The 17,316-nt window shown below is 34.9% G+C and overlaps 1 protein-coding gene across 1 annotated transcript in view; it reads right to left on the reverse strand.

The window, feature by feature from the left end:
• GAN (gigaxonin) overlaps positions 1-17,316 on the reverse strand; it is a 76,280-nt gene that overhangs the window by 57,967 nt on the left and 997 nt on the right. The window lies entirely within an intron of this gene.

Genomic DNA, 17,316 nt, shown 5'->3' on the forward strand with positions numbered 1-17,316 from the left:
ATTATTTTATAGAGCTAAAAATAAATAAATAAAATTCACCTTAAAGAACAAAAAGGTCAAGAATACCAGAGGAATCAATGAAAAAAAAATGTGAAGAAAGGTAGCCTAGCAGTACCAGATTTCAAAGTGCATTAAAAAGTGGTAATCATCAAAACAATCTAGTACAGACTAAGAAATAAGAACGGTGGACCAATGGAATAGATTAGGTACACTATACACAGTAGTAAATAACCATACTAACACAGTGTTTGATAATGCAAAGATCCAATCTTTTGGGGCAAGAATATGGTATTTTGACAAAATTTGCTGGGAAAATTTGAAAGCCGTTTGTCAGAAACTAGGTACAGATCACTGTATATCAAGATAAGGTGAAAATGGGTACACATAAAGGGTAACAAATTAGGGGAGCAAGGAATAGTTCATCTGTCAGATCTATGGAGAAGGGAAGAATTTATGATCAAACAAGAAACAGAGCATATGAGATGTAAAATGGATAATTTTGATTACATTAAAGTTTTTGCACAAACATATCCAATGCAGTCAAGATTAGAAGGAAAGCAGAAATCTGGGGGAAATTTTTCACAGCAAATTTCTCTGATAAAGGTCTCATTTCTCAAATATATGGAGAACTGAGTCAAATTTATAACAATACAAGTTATTCTCCAGCTGATAAGTGGCCAAAGGAAAGAAGAAATCAAAGCCATCTGCAGTCATATGAAAAATGCTCTAATTCATTACTGTGAAATGCAGGTTAAAACAACACTGAGGTACCACCCCACACCTATCATATTTACTAATATAAGAGAAAAGGGAAATGACAAGTGTTGGAGAGGAATGTAGAAAAATTGAGACACTAATGCACTATTGGTGGAGTTGTAAACTGATCCAATCATTCTGGAAAGCAATTTAGAGCCATGCCCAAAGGCCTATAAAAGTGTGCATTCCTTTTGATCCTGCCATACCACTACTAGGTCTGTATCCCCAAAAGATTTAAAAAAAAAAAAAGGAAAAGAATCTACATTTACAAAAATATTTACAGCAGTTCTTTTTGTGGTGGCTAAGAACTTGAAAATGGCTGAACAAGTTGTAGTTTATGATTGTGATAGAATACTATTGTGCTATAAGAAATGATGAGCAGTATGATTTCAGAAAAACTCAGAAAGACTTAAATGAATTAATACAAAGCGAAGTGAGCAGAACCAGGAGAACACTGTACACAGTAACAGTAACACTGTATAAAGATTAACTGTGAGTGACTTAGCTATTCTCGCAATACAATGATCCAAGACAATTCCAAAGGACTTACGATAAAAAAAAATACTATTTCTTTCCAGAGAAGGAACTGATAGGATCTGAATGCAGATTAAGACATACTTTTTAAGCTTTCTTTTTTGGGGGTGGGTTGGGGGGTCTGTGTTTTTTGTTCTTGTTTTTTTGCAACACAACTAACATGGAAATGTTTTGTATGACTGCACATGTATAATCTTTAACAAACTGCTTGCCTTCTCAAGGAGGGAGAATGGAGAGAATTTGGAACTCAAAATTTAAAAAAAGGGAATGTTAAAAATTGTTTTTACATGTAATTGAAAAAAAAAACCTAAGTACAAAAATCTCAAAAAAAGAACATTTACAGAAGGAAATTTTTTTCATTATGCAATTTCTGAAACAAAGAGGCAAGTATAGATGTAAAAGCAAGCTTACAATGAAGATGTCTGGTAAGTAAGGAATGTACACTTTAACTGGAGTGATTCAGTGATGCTCAATCCTTTCTAAGTACATGGTTGTTTACCAGAACACAAGGCTGTTTTTGTTTTTTAATTAAAGGCTGATACTAAAGGAAAATCACTGCTTACCAAGACATGATAGCTGAAGTTTTTGTTGAAGTCCAGAAGCTCGTCCAGAATCTCTCACCAAGTTGAGCTCAAAAGTTTATCAAAAAGTAGGATGTACGATCTTAATATTACTAGTTTTTCTAACTAATGTTTTCATCACTTGTGAGTTGGTCAAACAATTAATAAACAGATAGGGGCCAGTATTGGAAAAAAGTCATAACAATTCTGAATATTTCAGATAGAAATCTATTATCGTGGACTATCAGCCTAAATGAAACTACCTCCTAATAATTCTGGAATCTAAAAGCTAAAAACTGAAATACTATACATTGGATGTATGGGTACATATTATTTTAGATAATTTTAAACAAATGCTTTTGAAAAGCTTAAGACTTCTGCTGTTCAAAATTCACCTTTTACATTTCTGTTCTTATGTCATTCTAAGGATATATACTTTGGCACACTGGATTATAAATAATTTTACCTGCTGCTTCCATGCTTTCTCATTCATTATGGTATCAAAAATTACCAAGCATTCCACTTACCTATTTAAAAAGGTAAGAAAATAAGTTCAAATAGCAGTTTTGAATGAACTCTTGAGAATATTCTTACAGAAAATACTCACAATACTGGGAATGAAGTGAGGGGAAAAGTAAAAGGAGGACTGTTATTCCCCTAGAAGTCAGTTAACTTTCTATTGAGTTTGGCATCTTAATTTTTCTGCCTCTTTAAAGGCTAAACACATTAGTTAATACCTAAACTGTGTGATATTTGTGGGATGGTTTTATTTTTATTTGTAAGAAAACTTAGTTAAAAAGCCTTATAGTGTGATCTAATACTTGAGCCAATGTATTCTCAGCCTTTTCATGTTTCATGAGTTTAAGGATTAAAATTATTGTGCTTTAAACAAATACAGATTTTGTTTTTTAAAACAAAGGAGATGATCTTTTAAGTAATTGGAGTGGTAGGGTCAGAAGCTATATTTCATGGGTTGAGAAAAAGTAGAAGTAATATGTATAGATGGGGGATACATAAATGACTCTTTATAACAGTTTATCAGTGAAAGAGAAGTCAAAGAAGCATAATTTGAGGACAAAGTTAAGGAAAGGTTTTTTCTAGTTCTAACAGATGACATAGATTAACTTAAATTAAAATTGTGTTTACATAATGACTCCAGTTAAATTAAAGCATAAATATGTGACAAAAAACATACAACAACAACAACAACAACAATAATAATAATCATCATCATACAATAGATAGGAAAGAACTAGAAGGTCTTGGAATCAATATAGTTCAACACTTTTCATTTTACATAAGGAATATGTAGTTAAGAGATTTATCAAAACTTCAAAAGATCCCTGCTTTCATCACCAACACAGATCAAAGCCCATAAAAGAGTTTCATAAGTTGCCCATAAGCAAAAATAAATAAATAAATAAACCATCTGGTGACTAAATTTCTTTTGTTGAATCTCTCCTAACTGCTAGGTTGGTCTTTGGACTATAGTCTTTTGTGGAGTTTATACTGAAATTTCCAAATCAGTAGGGCTCAAGAGAACTTGTATTCTGCTGCAACAGCCTTCAAAGACCCAGCATAATCTCTATGTCGTGATGAGGCACTAAACAGGGCTTTAATGGAAGGTTTTTAACACAAAACATCAAAAAAAAACCCCACCAAAACAACTCCAGGCTTTTAGATGGCATGGGGAGTTATTTTTGCTTGGTGGTGGGATGCATGAACATCTCATTTCATTAAGATGGGAAATTATCCAGCGTGAACACTTCTTCAGTCTTAGAAATGCCTGGAAGATTTTAAGTGATTTGCCCATGGTCACATAGTAGGTGTCAGAACCCAAGTCTTCCTTATTTCAAAGGTCACCCCTCCAACCACTATGCCATACTGCCTCTTAGTTCTTTTTTTTTTTTATAAGTTGCTGTTTTGACATTCTACATAAAATACAATGCAATAAAATACAATATAAACAACTGGGTCTCTGAGTCTATAATGGACAGGATTTTAAAACGTAAACTAAATTTTAGGACATAAAAGACAGGATCAAAGCGTCAAAATCATGATGCAGCAGTTTATGAAGCAAAGAATTCTAGAGTAAAAACAAGTCTGATTCCTTCTGGTCACACCCTGGCCTTTTGGAAATATACATGAAAGTTAAGCATTCATGCCACAACCTGCATACAGTTCCAACTTCTCTGCCTATGGAGATGCTTCTTGGGTGCTCTTTAAGTGAGGTTACTTGTACAACCTTGGAACTCGAGCAGAGGCTCTAACAAAGCATAAGAGCAAGCAATTTTTATTTTTGGCACTGTCAAAAGTTTTTCCTTACTTTAATTAAAAACTGGTTGATCAAGTTCTTAACTATTATAGAAAATAATTGTTTCAGTAGACAAGTAGCACCAAATATTATATCTGCCATGTTTTCCAGCGATGGTTATGGACCTTTATCTATGTAGATATATCTAGATAGATATCTAGACCTTTAAAGTTCGTTAAGATTACAGACTTTAGAGTTGGAAAGAACCTTACAGATCATCCCTCCTCATTTTATAGATTAGGAAACTGGAGCCCAGATGGGTAAAGTGACAAATGCCCAAAGACACACAGGCAAACACAGGATTAAAACCCAGGTCTTTTAAACTAAAAATCTAGTACTCTTTCTACTAATTATGCCATGTGGTGTTTACAAAGGAGAATATCCAATTTATAGTTTCACAGTTTAAAAAGGAGCAAGTGCCCTACTTACAACTTTTTGGAGTAAGTAATTCAAACATCATCCCAACTTTTCTGATGAGGAAGCTGAGGTTCAACCAAGTTAAATGGCTTGCTCATGGTCACACAATTAGTCTTGTGAATTATACTTTACCTAAAGCCTCCTGGCTTCAGGGATCTAAGTACTCTACAGTGCTGTCACAATGACTTAAGTATCTATTATATATGACATACTATTCTAAGCAGTTTTTGCCCTCAAAGAGCTGAAAATTACTCCCCACCCCTTCTCTTTTCTAACCCAAAGAGATAAAGAACACTTTATGCTTTCCAATGACAGATAAAGTAGGCCCCATTGAAGTATATCTGGAGGAAGCTGTTAAAGTGTAGTATTTAAACCTTTCAGGAATTTTGTTTCAAATGTTATCTTTTTGATTCAGACCATAAATACTTCAGTCTGTTACTAAACTATTTTAAAAGAAAAAAAACTTTAAAGGGGTAAGGGAAAAGCTTCCTCCTCATAAATAAAATTCTGACCCCTGTAACAAAAAGGAGTTTTCTCCATGATAAGCTTTCATTTCAGCTTCAATCAACCTCAATGGCATACCGCCTTTTAAAAAGCTCTTGGCACTGCCTAGATTTAAAATCTATTGTGACTTTTCCAAACAAATGCAAGCTGAAAAGACTTCCACAAAGTTGCCAAGAGAGTCAACACTTCACAATTAGTGTTCTAGTCACGTTGGAACAGAAACTGCCTACCTTGTACTACAATTCTTAAGACAAAAGATCTGGCACCTTGTGTCTGGCTTCTTGCACCAAAAATTTAAGCTGATACAATTGCCTCCCTTATCCTTTAGAGTACAGTAGAGAAGCTAAGAAATATATGTGAATAACTACAGTACAAAGCGTAATGTGTTTCCATTAAAGTTCTCTTTGCTAAGTAGAGGTAACCAAGGTTTCTCAAAGACTAAGCCACTGAAGCACAAAATATGGCAACAACTACTAGCATCATATAGCACTTCACAAATGCTATCTTATTTCATCTTCACAACAACCCTGAAAGGTAGGTGCTACTATTATTCCCATTTTACAGCAGAGAGAACTGAGGCTGGTAGAGGTTAAGTGACTTGGGTCACATAGCCATTAAATGTCTGAAGCCATATTTGAGCTCATCTTCCTGACTCTAGAACCAGTGTTCTATCCACTGGACAACCTGGCCTAGAGTTTAGAGTCCAGAGAAGCCCATCATCAGGCAGGCCACCACATGACTTTTTTTCCCCAAGCAATTCATTAGTAGTAAGATATTACATGAGTATTCACACACATAACAGATTTTCTGAAGTTCAGACGTCTATATAAGCATAAAGGTAAAACATACAACAGAAGTCAAAACTGTTAGAAATTATTTATTGGGGATGGAGAAAATAGAAAATTAAAGCAGAAAAAGCAAGAAGGCTTGACTGAGGTATGATTCAGAAGGGAAAGATTCCAGGTAGTTGGAATAGTGAAAGAAAAAACATGAAGGTGAGATAATTTAGGATCCTTCTGGGGGAAAAAAAGGGCAGTAGTTCCATCTGCCCAGAGCATTGGGAAACTCAAAGTAGTAGTAAAATAAGATGAGAGGAAGGTTGGGGCTAAACCATGAAGGGTTTTGAGTGCCTGGCATAAGAATCAGTATTGTATTACCTGGTTATATCTCTCTTAAAAAACAAAAACAAACAAAAAACACCCTTAATCATTAGTTTATGCTTTCTCCATCAAACTGGTATAGAGGTACAGAAAATACATCTACTATGTAAAAGAGACCAGAGGGCCTGAATAATCAACCCAAAGAATTAGTAAAGAATTGGATGCACAAGTTCAAAATATTATGAATAGTTCATGGGGAAAAAAAGGGCACCTGTTACAGTTAAGACCTTTTAAAACAAATATCAAATATTGCATTATAGTTCATGCAAGTCACTATTAGTAAAAGTAGATAGAGCAAAGGTGTTGCTTCATCACAGCTGTATTTCTACTATAGACACCATCACCTGAGTGGTATTGCAAGACTACTGTCACAAAGTACCTACCTGCACTTATCTATAAAGAAAACTGCCAATAAGGGGTGGTAGGCAGCCAACAGTAGAAGCAATGCTAAATGATTTCACTCTTCTTTCAGACAACATTAGGGATCATGGTCTTGAGCAGCAAAGATGAGTGAGAAGACAAAATTCTAAGGCAACATAAGAAAGATATCTGATTTGAAGTTGAACACTCCTCATATCTGCTTTGTAGCCAGGGGGTGGGGGGAGCTGCTAAAAAACTGCTACAGTCATTATTTATTTCCTACCAGAGAACTGCAAGGTCTACAAAGAATTCTGTTCACAACCAAGCCTAAAATGAAGTACAATGTTATGATCTCAGCCAAGAAGTTTATCTAGGAGCAGAAAAAGAGTCAACTTTCCTTTGAAAATTTTTAAGTCTGAAGATGAATGAATTATTTATTCAAACACCCATTTTCCTCAAAACTAATTTGTTTCTAGTCACTTATCTGTTAATAATAAATCTTATATCTGAAACTACTACCATTACAATTTCTAGGAAATTCACATTAGACTGGCTATTATCCCAAAAGAAAAGGCTCAAATTCAAGTAAACAAATCAAGAAGTCTAAGTGACTTATGTGAATTAAATATAATATTTACCATTTGGAAAATTAAAGTTCATAAAATTTTAAAATATGCATTTAATTCATTTAAAATGAGTCTATTACACATTAACATAAGTAACATTTAAAAATTAAAAGTAACTATATTTTCCAAAAAAACCCCAAAACAACGAAAAGAGCAGCATTGCTTTATATGCATTTTTGCAATCTCTCTAATGTCTGGCTTAGAAGACACCTGGATTCTTATAGCTGCTCCTGTATTCAATTTGTTGTGATGTTTTCACTGAAGTTTAAAAAGAAAATCCAGCCTCACACATTAATGTTGTTGGAAAAGGGAGGGATAATTTAATAGGCAAATAATGTTTTTTTACTATTATTAAAATAGTCTTAACACCATAGACTTCCTGAAAGGGTCTCAGGGACTCCCAGGATGCCTCAGACCACACTTTTGAGAATTGCTAATGTAGACAATTAGGAATCCAAGGGTAAAGGCTAAATGGGACAAGGACATGGACTCATTCCCCAAGGGAGAAAAAAAATAGTTCCCAACAGACCAAAGGAATTAAAGTTACTACTCCTATCTTGGCACTGGCCAACTGGGCCAACAGCAGGTATAAAGGAATTCTAGATCCAAAATATCAATGCCTCATGACTCTCCAATTCTTCCTAGAAGTGGGGCATACAACACCTGGTTGTTCTGAAATGAATACAATACAAAGTTAATCAAGAGTTAATTGCATATGTCACTCTCTTTTTTGCAGAGGGAGAAGGACTATGGTTATGGAATGTTGCATATAAGACAGACTCCACTGATGTGTTGGTTAATTACTGAATCACTCCTCCTTTTTCTTTTTTCTTTTTTGTTACAAGAGATGACTGTTTGGGCAGTGTAGAAGAATGGAGAGGTTTCTATTTGGAAATTAAGGCAATGTAACAACAAAAGGTATAAACATCTTTTTTTAAAAGTTAATTGTATAACAAAATTGCTTAAATATTCCTAAAGTATTTCTATTATACAATCACGTTAGTAAATCACATAAAATCATATACATAAAATGTGATTAGCTTTAACTGTTTACAACCAACATGTGATGGTTTACAAAGTAATTAAAAGATAGTATTATTTTACAGTTGAGAAAATCTAGTTATAAAAGTTTATGCCTAAAGCAAACTTTCACTTAATATATCCAAAACCACTTTTAAAAGATTTTTTTCACTAGACTACCTTCTGTATCTAACAGACTAAAAAAAAAAAGAATTATTTCTATGATAGCATTTTCTCAATTCCACAAGCATTTATTAAGCTTCTTCTATATTCAAGGCATTGGGCTTACAAAGACAAAAAGCAACAGTCCCTAAGTCTCCAGGGAACTGAAATCTACAGAGGGATACAAGTAAACAGATATGTAAAAACAAGATTACCTGAAAAGGAAAAAATATGTAATAAGTAGGAGGATATGGGAAGGCTTCCCAGGTTATACCTGAGTTAAGTCTGGAAAAAAAGGATAGGGATGCAGGGTCTAGCCAAGTCTTCAATCCCCAAACACCTTTTTTTACAACCTTTACTAACTTTAGGATGATGTTTTAATTAGGCTCTGCCTCCTTTCTGTCCCATTTAAAGTATCTAATTTAAACTTCAGGCTTTAAAAAAAGTATATTCCACTGGTCTGGGGGAGGAGTCCATAAATTCTTATGCCAGTGTATAAATATAATTTTGCATTTATCATGATATGTTATTGCCAAAACAGGCTTGTCTTTAGGATTTGCCTTCTCTACTATTTATTTAGGCACCAGGAGATCCTGAGGTACACTAATCACATGACCACATAAAGCAAACCAACTTGTTAGAGATAAAGTCTGTGTCTGGCCCACAGTAGTCACCCAATAAGTACTTGTTGTCTAGGAGTCCAGAGACCTAGATTCCATAATGATGCTCTTTCCACTGAAGGGCACTACCTTTATGCCAAAAATGCTAATGTAAATCTTAAGCCCATGGATCATACCCAATCTGATCGTTTTTACAAACCATTCTTAGATCACAGGTTTGGCCTATGGGCCATGGTTGCTAACCCTTGTTCTAAAACAACATCTTACAAGGAATAAGTTCCCTTCAGTTGCAATATAAAGATCTCAACATGACAAAGTCTATGAATTTCCAAAATCCACAAATATCAAAACCCTACCTCTACTCTGAAATAAGCTAAAGCCAATTAAATACTTTGTGTTAAATTTGAAATGTTGGTTTGTGCTAGTCATTTTAATGGTAGTTTTCCTAGAAGCACAGATTCCATACTGTCTTTTATTTCTGAAATACACTTTATTACAAGAGTAGTTTCCAAATTCAAGTTAAAATATGTAACTCTACAAAAAAAGTTATAACTATTGAAGATCATTTCAACCACTGGAAAAGCAATGATACATTCTGACACATCTGAAAACAGGATATTTGAAATAGGTTTCATATTGAAATAAACAGCTTCATCTGAAATGTAGTAGATGGAAGCATACTGTTTTCACTTCCTTTATTTTTTTTTGTGGTTTTTTTCCTTTTGGTCTGTTTCTTTTCTCACAACTATGACTAACATGGAAACATGTTTTATATGACTGCACATATATAACCTTTATTAAATTGCTCACCATTTTAGGAAGAGGGGAGAGAGGGAAGGAGAGGGAAAAATTGGAAACTCAAAAATTTTGTAAAAATGAATGTTAAATTGTGTTTATGTATAATTAGAAAAAACAAAATACCACTAAAAAAAGGAGGGAAGGAAAGAAGAAAGGAAGGAAGTAAAAAAGAACTTCCATAGGTGCCTATATTAGGAGAAAACCAAACCCGGCCAGGTTCTGTTAGAGCCCTTTTGGGACCAACCCACTCCCTTGTTCACAACAGAGTAAAAGAAGGTAACTTTTATGCAATCTCAACAATAGACCTAGAACCAGGGGGTAGAACAATTATTGGTTCTCTGGCAACTTTTCAACCCAACACGCTACCAGCACTATTAAAAGTCCTTAAGACAATTACTCAACAGTAGCTAGTATGGAAGATCTAAGCTTAAATCCGGACTCAGACACTTTACTGCCTGTGTGACCTGGGCAAGTCACTTAACTTGTTTGCCTAAATCCACTGCAGAAGGAAATGGCAAACTCCAGTTTCTTTGCCAAGAAAATCCCATGGACGTCTTGGCATGCTGTGGTCCAGGGAGTCACAAAGAGTCAGACGTGACTGAACAACCAAGACTGGATCCTCAAAGCATACACAAAAGACATGAAAATATTATTATTGGCTCTTCAGAGTCAGTAAAATGCTATGAACTGAAGTTAGTTTGAACCAGGAAAAACTTTTAACAGCAACATAGAATTGAAAGTCACTGGCCCCTACCCATATACCATCATATTAACTAAGTAAAAAAAAAAATGACAAGAAGACTTTCTTGATTTGCTTTGATTTTACTTATACATACCTAGCTATGTTATACACAAAGAATGTATTCAACAAATACTAATTAATTACAGTGCCAAGATCAAATGTAAGAGCCACCAAGTGACAAATGACAAATTCCTCTATATTGCTGAATTTGAATCCATTCTAGAAATCTCTTTCCAGAAGTAACTTCACCAGAATCACTTATGAGCCAAATATCATTTGAATGGTAAAATGAGCTTGTTAGTATTAATGACAGCTAACATCTATATAGTGCTTTAAGATTTGCAAAACACAACCAAAGCCTTAGAAAATAAAACCAGCTTAGCAGCATTAAATACTTTCTATGTACATCAGGATACTTTTAAAAAACAGCTATTTGATAGTTAACTGCGGGCAAAAGGAATACTTTAAATGTTAAACTACAACATAAGTATGAGAAACAGCAACAGATCTGGAGCAGTGAGAAATGAAATGGACCTTAATCACAGAATTTGAGAGTTGGAAAGAACCTTACAAGACACCCAGTCAGCTAAATGAATCCCCACTATCATCTGCCCAGTAAGACCTTCAAGGAGGTTGAACTCAGCCTTTGCACTTTTGAAAAGTTCTAATTGTTAGGAAGTTGCTCTTGGCATCAAAGTTAAATTGGCCTCTTTGCAACTTGCACAAACTGCTCCTGATTCTCTCTTCTATTAATAAGAATTAACATTTATATAGTACTCTTTATAAAGTATTTGATATATGGTATTTAATTTGTTTCTTACAAAACCCCCAAGGTAGGTATTTGCCCAGAGTCACACAGCTAGTATCCTAAGCCAGCATTTGAATTCAGGTCTTTCCCACCCCAGGTCCAGCACTCTAGAACACCTAGCTGCTTCTAGCTTGCCAAGGTACTTTTGGATCCCAACTCTGTTCCTCCCAGCTTTCTGTCACCTGAAAATTTGATGAACATAACATCATGTCTTTATCCAATTGAACACTGATGAAAATGTTGAACAGCACAGATCCCTGTGGCACTCTTTTGGTGGGCTCCTGCCAAGTTGACAAAGAAGCATTAAGAATTACTCTTTCAGATAACTACGGTCACGTGAAAAAATGCTCTAAATCACTCCTGATTAGAGAAATGTAAATTAAAACAACTCTGAGGTACCACATCACACCTATCAGATTGGGTAACATGACAAACATGCTGGAGAAGATGTGGGAAAATTGGAACATTAATGCATTGTTGGTGGAGTTGTGAACTGATTCAACCATTCTAGAAAGCAATTTGGAACTATGCCCAAAAGGCTATAAAACTCTGCGTACCCTTTGACCCACAACACCACTTCTAGGTCTGTAACCCAAAGAGATTATAAAAAAGGGGAAAGTACCCACATTTACAAAAATATTTATAGCAGTTCTTTTCGTGGTGGCCAAGAAATGGAAATTGAGGAGATGCCCATCAACTGGGGAATGGTGGAAAAAGTTGTGGTTTATGAATGTAATGGAATACTATTGTTTCATAAGAAATGAGCAGGCAGACTTCAGAAAAACCTGGAAAGACTTATATGAACTGATGTTGACTGAAGTGAGCAGAACCAGGAGAACATCGTACACAGTAACAGCAACTTTGATAGACTTAACTCTTCTCAGCAATGCAAGGATCTAAGATGATGGAAAATGCTATCCACATCCAGAGAAAGAACTATGGAGTCTGAATGCAGGTTTCTCCCTTTTGTTCTGATTCTTCTTTCATAGCATGACTAATATGGAAATGTTTAATATGATTATACACATATAGCCTGTATCAGATTGCACCCTGTCTTGGGGACAGGGGAACAGAGGAAGGGGGAAAATTTAGAACTCAGAATCTTTCAGAAGTAAATATTGAAAACTAAAAACAAATAAAATTTAAAAAAAGAATTACTCTTTCAGTCAAACCATTTGACCAATTCTGAATCCACCTGATTGTATTACTGTGTAATCCATTTCTCACCATCTTCTCTACAAGAAATAAAAGAGATTCTTTATCAACAGTTTTGCTAAAACTTAGGTACACACATTCCCCTCATTTACTACTTTAGCAACCCTTTCAAAAAAGGAAATGAGGTTACTCTGGCATGTCCTTGACAACCACACACTAGATCTTTGTAATCACTACTTCCTTTTTAAGGAGTTCATGAACTATCTCTTTAATGATTTATTCTAGAATTTTCCCAGGAATCTAAGTCAACCTCTCTAGACGAACTTGTAGATTCTCTTCTCTTCATTTAAAAAAAAAAATCAAGATATTTGTTCTTCACCAATATTCTCTATTTCCCGTGATCTTTCAATTATCACAATGGCTCACCAATCATATCTGCCAGCTTTTCAGAAACTGAGAGTATAGTTCAACTAGGCTAGGTGGCTTGAATTCATCAAGGGCAGGTAGGTAGGGTACATTAATATCTTACTTATTTTGGATATCAACTCTGTTAGTCAATTTTGTGCTATCATGTTCTCAGATCATCTAGTCACAGAATTGAGTTGGAAGAAATATTAAATACTACATAGTCCAACCCTTACTTTTAGTATAAATCACTTTATATCACAGACAAGTGGTTGGTTATCCAGCTTGTAGATGGGAGAAAGAGGGCAAAGACAAGCCCATTCAATTTCACAGCTTCAACTGCCACCACACCACTATGAAGACTCACAAACCTTATCTTTAGTCCTTACTTTTGAGCTTCAAATATATATATATATATCCTCCTACATATAGGGTTGTCATAGTGCCTATGAACTCTGCGTCTATATACATATAGACAGATATGTATAAAATTGTATTTCAATATAATTGGTTTCCTTTTAATCCAATATAGCTTATTTTATGCACTTAAAGACTTTCTAAAAAGAGGTCCATAGGTTTCAGTAGACTGCTAAGAGGTTGATGACACACAAAGAGGTTAAGAATCTCCAAACCAAGGGGCAGCTAGGTGGCACAGTGGATAGAGCACCAGCCCTAGAGTCAGGAGGAGCTGAGTTCAAATCAGGCCTCAGATACATTACTCTTACTAACAATGTGACTCTAGGCAAGTCACTTAATCCCATCACCTAGCCAAAAAAAAAAATCTCCAAACCAAGCTAAACCTTCCCCTTGAGTTGACTATAACTTCCATATTTTTGCTTGTATGCATGTTATGTTTGATCTCTGTTCCCAAATCCAGTTTGCCTGGGTTGGCCAAGGCCTGTTAATTTCACTTGTAATATCTCAAATATCCATAGCCGTCTTGTTATTCCCATGCATTCAAACCAGTATAAGTCTTCTGTCTTCTACTCCAATCTGTCCTTTATTCTTTCAGAAAAATCTTTTTCATGGAGAGACCTGGTTTTATTACTCTTCTGATCAAAAATCTTTAGGGGCTCCTTTGGCTGCAGAAGTTCAGATTCCTTTGTATATCGTTCAAAGCACTCTACCTTTCCAAGCACCAGCTACCTTTCCAGCTTTATCCCAAATTATTCTAGTTCACCACATGACTCATCCAAATCAGACTATTTTTTTTGCTATTCTGTCTTTGCTTATGTCATTTCTTATACCTATTCCATAAAGCCTTTTCTGGTCTCCTGGGTCTGATCTTTCCCCTTCAATCTCATCTAGTACTGTTTCCCACCCTTCTAATATACTTAGGTATTACTTATCCATGTGTTTTATGGCACAAATATACTGTATAAACTCCAAGATGGCATGTACATGTGCACTACATTATCTTAACTTTCTTTTATTTTCTCCAGCACCTAGAACAGTGCTCAGCATACAGAAGTTGCTAAAATTCACTGATAAATGAATGAATTTAGGATGAGGAACTCTTTTACTTGTAGTCATATTTATATTGGTTTTAAATTCTCTCGATCCATTCTGTTCTCTCTGGTTTAATCTTGGCATCATTCTCCTTGATAGAGAAAAACAGACAAAACAGAAGTCAAGGCCTCATTCTGGCTACAATGACTCAGTAAAGCACTCTTCTGACCTAATGGGAAAGGAAAAATGTCTTATCATTTAGGGAAATAACCCTGTGGCCCATTCAATTTAAGGTAATTTCATAATTAACTTATAATGTCAGCTATGCTTAAATTTATTATGAAAATGTAAGGTTAAAGCCCTCTTGAAGTTCAAAGACAAACACTATAAAAACTGAAAATCTTTATTACCATCCATCATCTTGGAAGAAAAAGCATCCTACTCCAATCACACACACACACCACTTTGAAACTAGTATGCTATATTTCCTGAGAATGTATAATATGCTATTTAGATTGCAAAATAGTCTATTGCCTTCTTGCATTTTATATTTTAAGGCTTTATGACATGTACTAGCCCAAACCACAAAAGTAGAAATGCCACACAAATGCATACTAATCATTTTTTTAAAGTTAAATTTAGTCTTTCTGAGTTTTTTCTCTGCTTATTTTTCTTTCATGACAGATTTGAAGATATCATCAGGAAAGATAAAGTGCTACAAGAGAATTTTGATACAATAATAATTAATAATAGCTAACATTTATATAGTGCCTGTTATGTGTCAGGCACTGTACTAAGTGCTTTACAATTATTATCTCATTTGATTCTCACAACAACCCTGGAAGGTAGGTGCTATTATTATCCCAGTTTTACAGATGAAGAAACTGAGGCAAACAGAGGTTAAGTGACTTGCCCAGGATCACTGAGACCAGATTTGAGATCAGGTCTTCCTGACTCCAAGCCAGTTGTCTATCTGATGTCACCAAACTGCCCCATTTTCACCATTCTAGTCCTGTTAGCTTTCCTGTATGAAGGTTTGAAAAAAAAAAAAACCAAAACATTCTGGCATAGGGAGTCAAGGCAAGACCACACAGAGTGGGGTCAGAGGTCCAAGGTTTAAATTGGGATTCTGTAATTTACTCTGTGACCTTGGGTTCACTTAATCTCTTTGGCTTCAGTTTCCTTACCCGCAAAATGAGGGGGCTGGACTAGTTGGCCCTTGAGGTCCCTTCCAGCTTTGGATCTGTGATCTTGTGTAATAAGACTATCTCTAAGTTACCTTCCAGCTTTAGATTTATAATCCTAAATTGTACTGTATGGGAGCTTAGCCTACAGCACTGTTAATCAGTTCCACCAGCCACTATGAGAAATTGATGTGTACAGAAAATGTTGTATGGCAGTGCTGAGTATAACACTATGTTGCTTTTATCAGTAAGAGGTCTGGATAGTTCATGACAGTTATGAAAGTTAGCCCAAGCTGAAATGTGAAGTTAAGCTATTTGTAGATCACTGAGAAAAACATGACACTACAATCCTCATTCAAGGAAAAAAAATAATACAGCTATACCAACTTCCAGGACATGAATGATGCTAACTATATGGAATTTGACATTTGTTTAAAAAAAGCTTAACAAGTTCTTTTATTTTTAAATTAAGATATTTAGTTACTCAGAATCATAAGAATGTTCAAGAAGTTTTTTTTGTTGTTGTTATTTTGTTATTTGGGTTATTTAAGGTACCTGATAAAATAGTGCTTTATGTAAAGTAGTTTTGAAATCATAAGATGATTTGAAAAAAAAAACCCCAAGAATATTTGAACATTCTAGCACTGAGAAAAAGTTGATACTGAAAAGATGTTTTATTATAGACCTAAAAGTACCAATCATATAGGAGTTTAAAACAAACAAAAAACTATCAAGTGAATGCTTTAAGAATTAATTAGGGTAGCAAAATAAGAGTTGAAGGAACCCTTTGGAATTAGCAAATGAGTCTGAATCCAGATTCTATTTCTTGTCCTTCTTTGGCTTTTAGTGAATTTCACCTCTGTAAAATGAGGGTCTGTACTAGATGGCATTCAAGGTCCCTTCTGCCACTAAATTAATGATGCCATGCATATAGATGATTTAGCTAAGAAGTTGTCCAACAAATTGGAAAATAACCTTTATACATCCACATCAACTGGATAGATTACTCTGCTACTACATTCTAAGCTTAAGAGCAAAGTAATACCAGCACACAAGAGCTGTGCTAAAGTACTTCCTGACCATATTTAGTTCTAGTGTCAAAAAGATGAGTATATCTTTCACCACTTAGTGAAGTACAACAATAATAAAACAAAAATACAGTTGCTTAATACCTTACTATCACGGAATAACAGATATCAAGTTAAATAGTCCTTAATAACTCAAATTTGAAATGTGTATTTCAGGTTTCTTAACTATCTACCTTCAGGAAGCTTTCATATCAGTAAAATCAAGTCTCCTGGCATTCAAGGTCGTACACAGTCTATTGTTGCCCTATCTTTCCAACCCTATGTCATGCTATTTACCTATCCTAGGCTTACAAACTCTACTCAAGGCAAACAATTAAGAGAAGTTCCAGTAAGTTAACATTAGTCATATAGGTAGATTCCAGTCAATAAAAAACTCTCTACTTTAAAGATTATAAAAGTAACAGTGGTATGACAGTGCAATAAGGACAGGACATGATTTTGCTTTCCTGCTTTGTCACTATAAAATGAAAATTTCCATCTATTAACCAATATTTAATTGGCTAATTGGACAATTTATTTTCCTAAATGCTGCTTTCAGCGTTTTAGTTTGTCAAAACAACCGAGTAAGGGCAGCAAAGTTGATGTAAGAAAAGATAAGGGGAGGGGGGGATGGCGGTAATAACCTTGTGTAAACAGTTGCATCTATCTTTAATT

The sequence above is a fragment of the Phascolarctos cinereus genome, unplaced genomic scaffold (assembly GCF_003287225.1).
Source record: "Phascolarctos cinereus isolate Bilbo 61053 unplaced genomic scaffold, phaCin_HiC Scaffold_2;HRSCAF=192, whole genome shotgun sequence".
Classification (NCBI taxonomy): Eukaryota; Metazoa; Chordata; class Mammalia; order Diprotodontia; family Phascolarctidae; genus Phascolarctos; species Phascolarctos cinereus.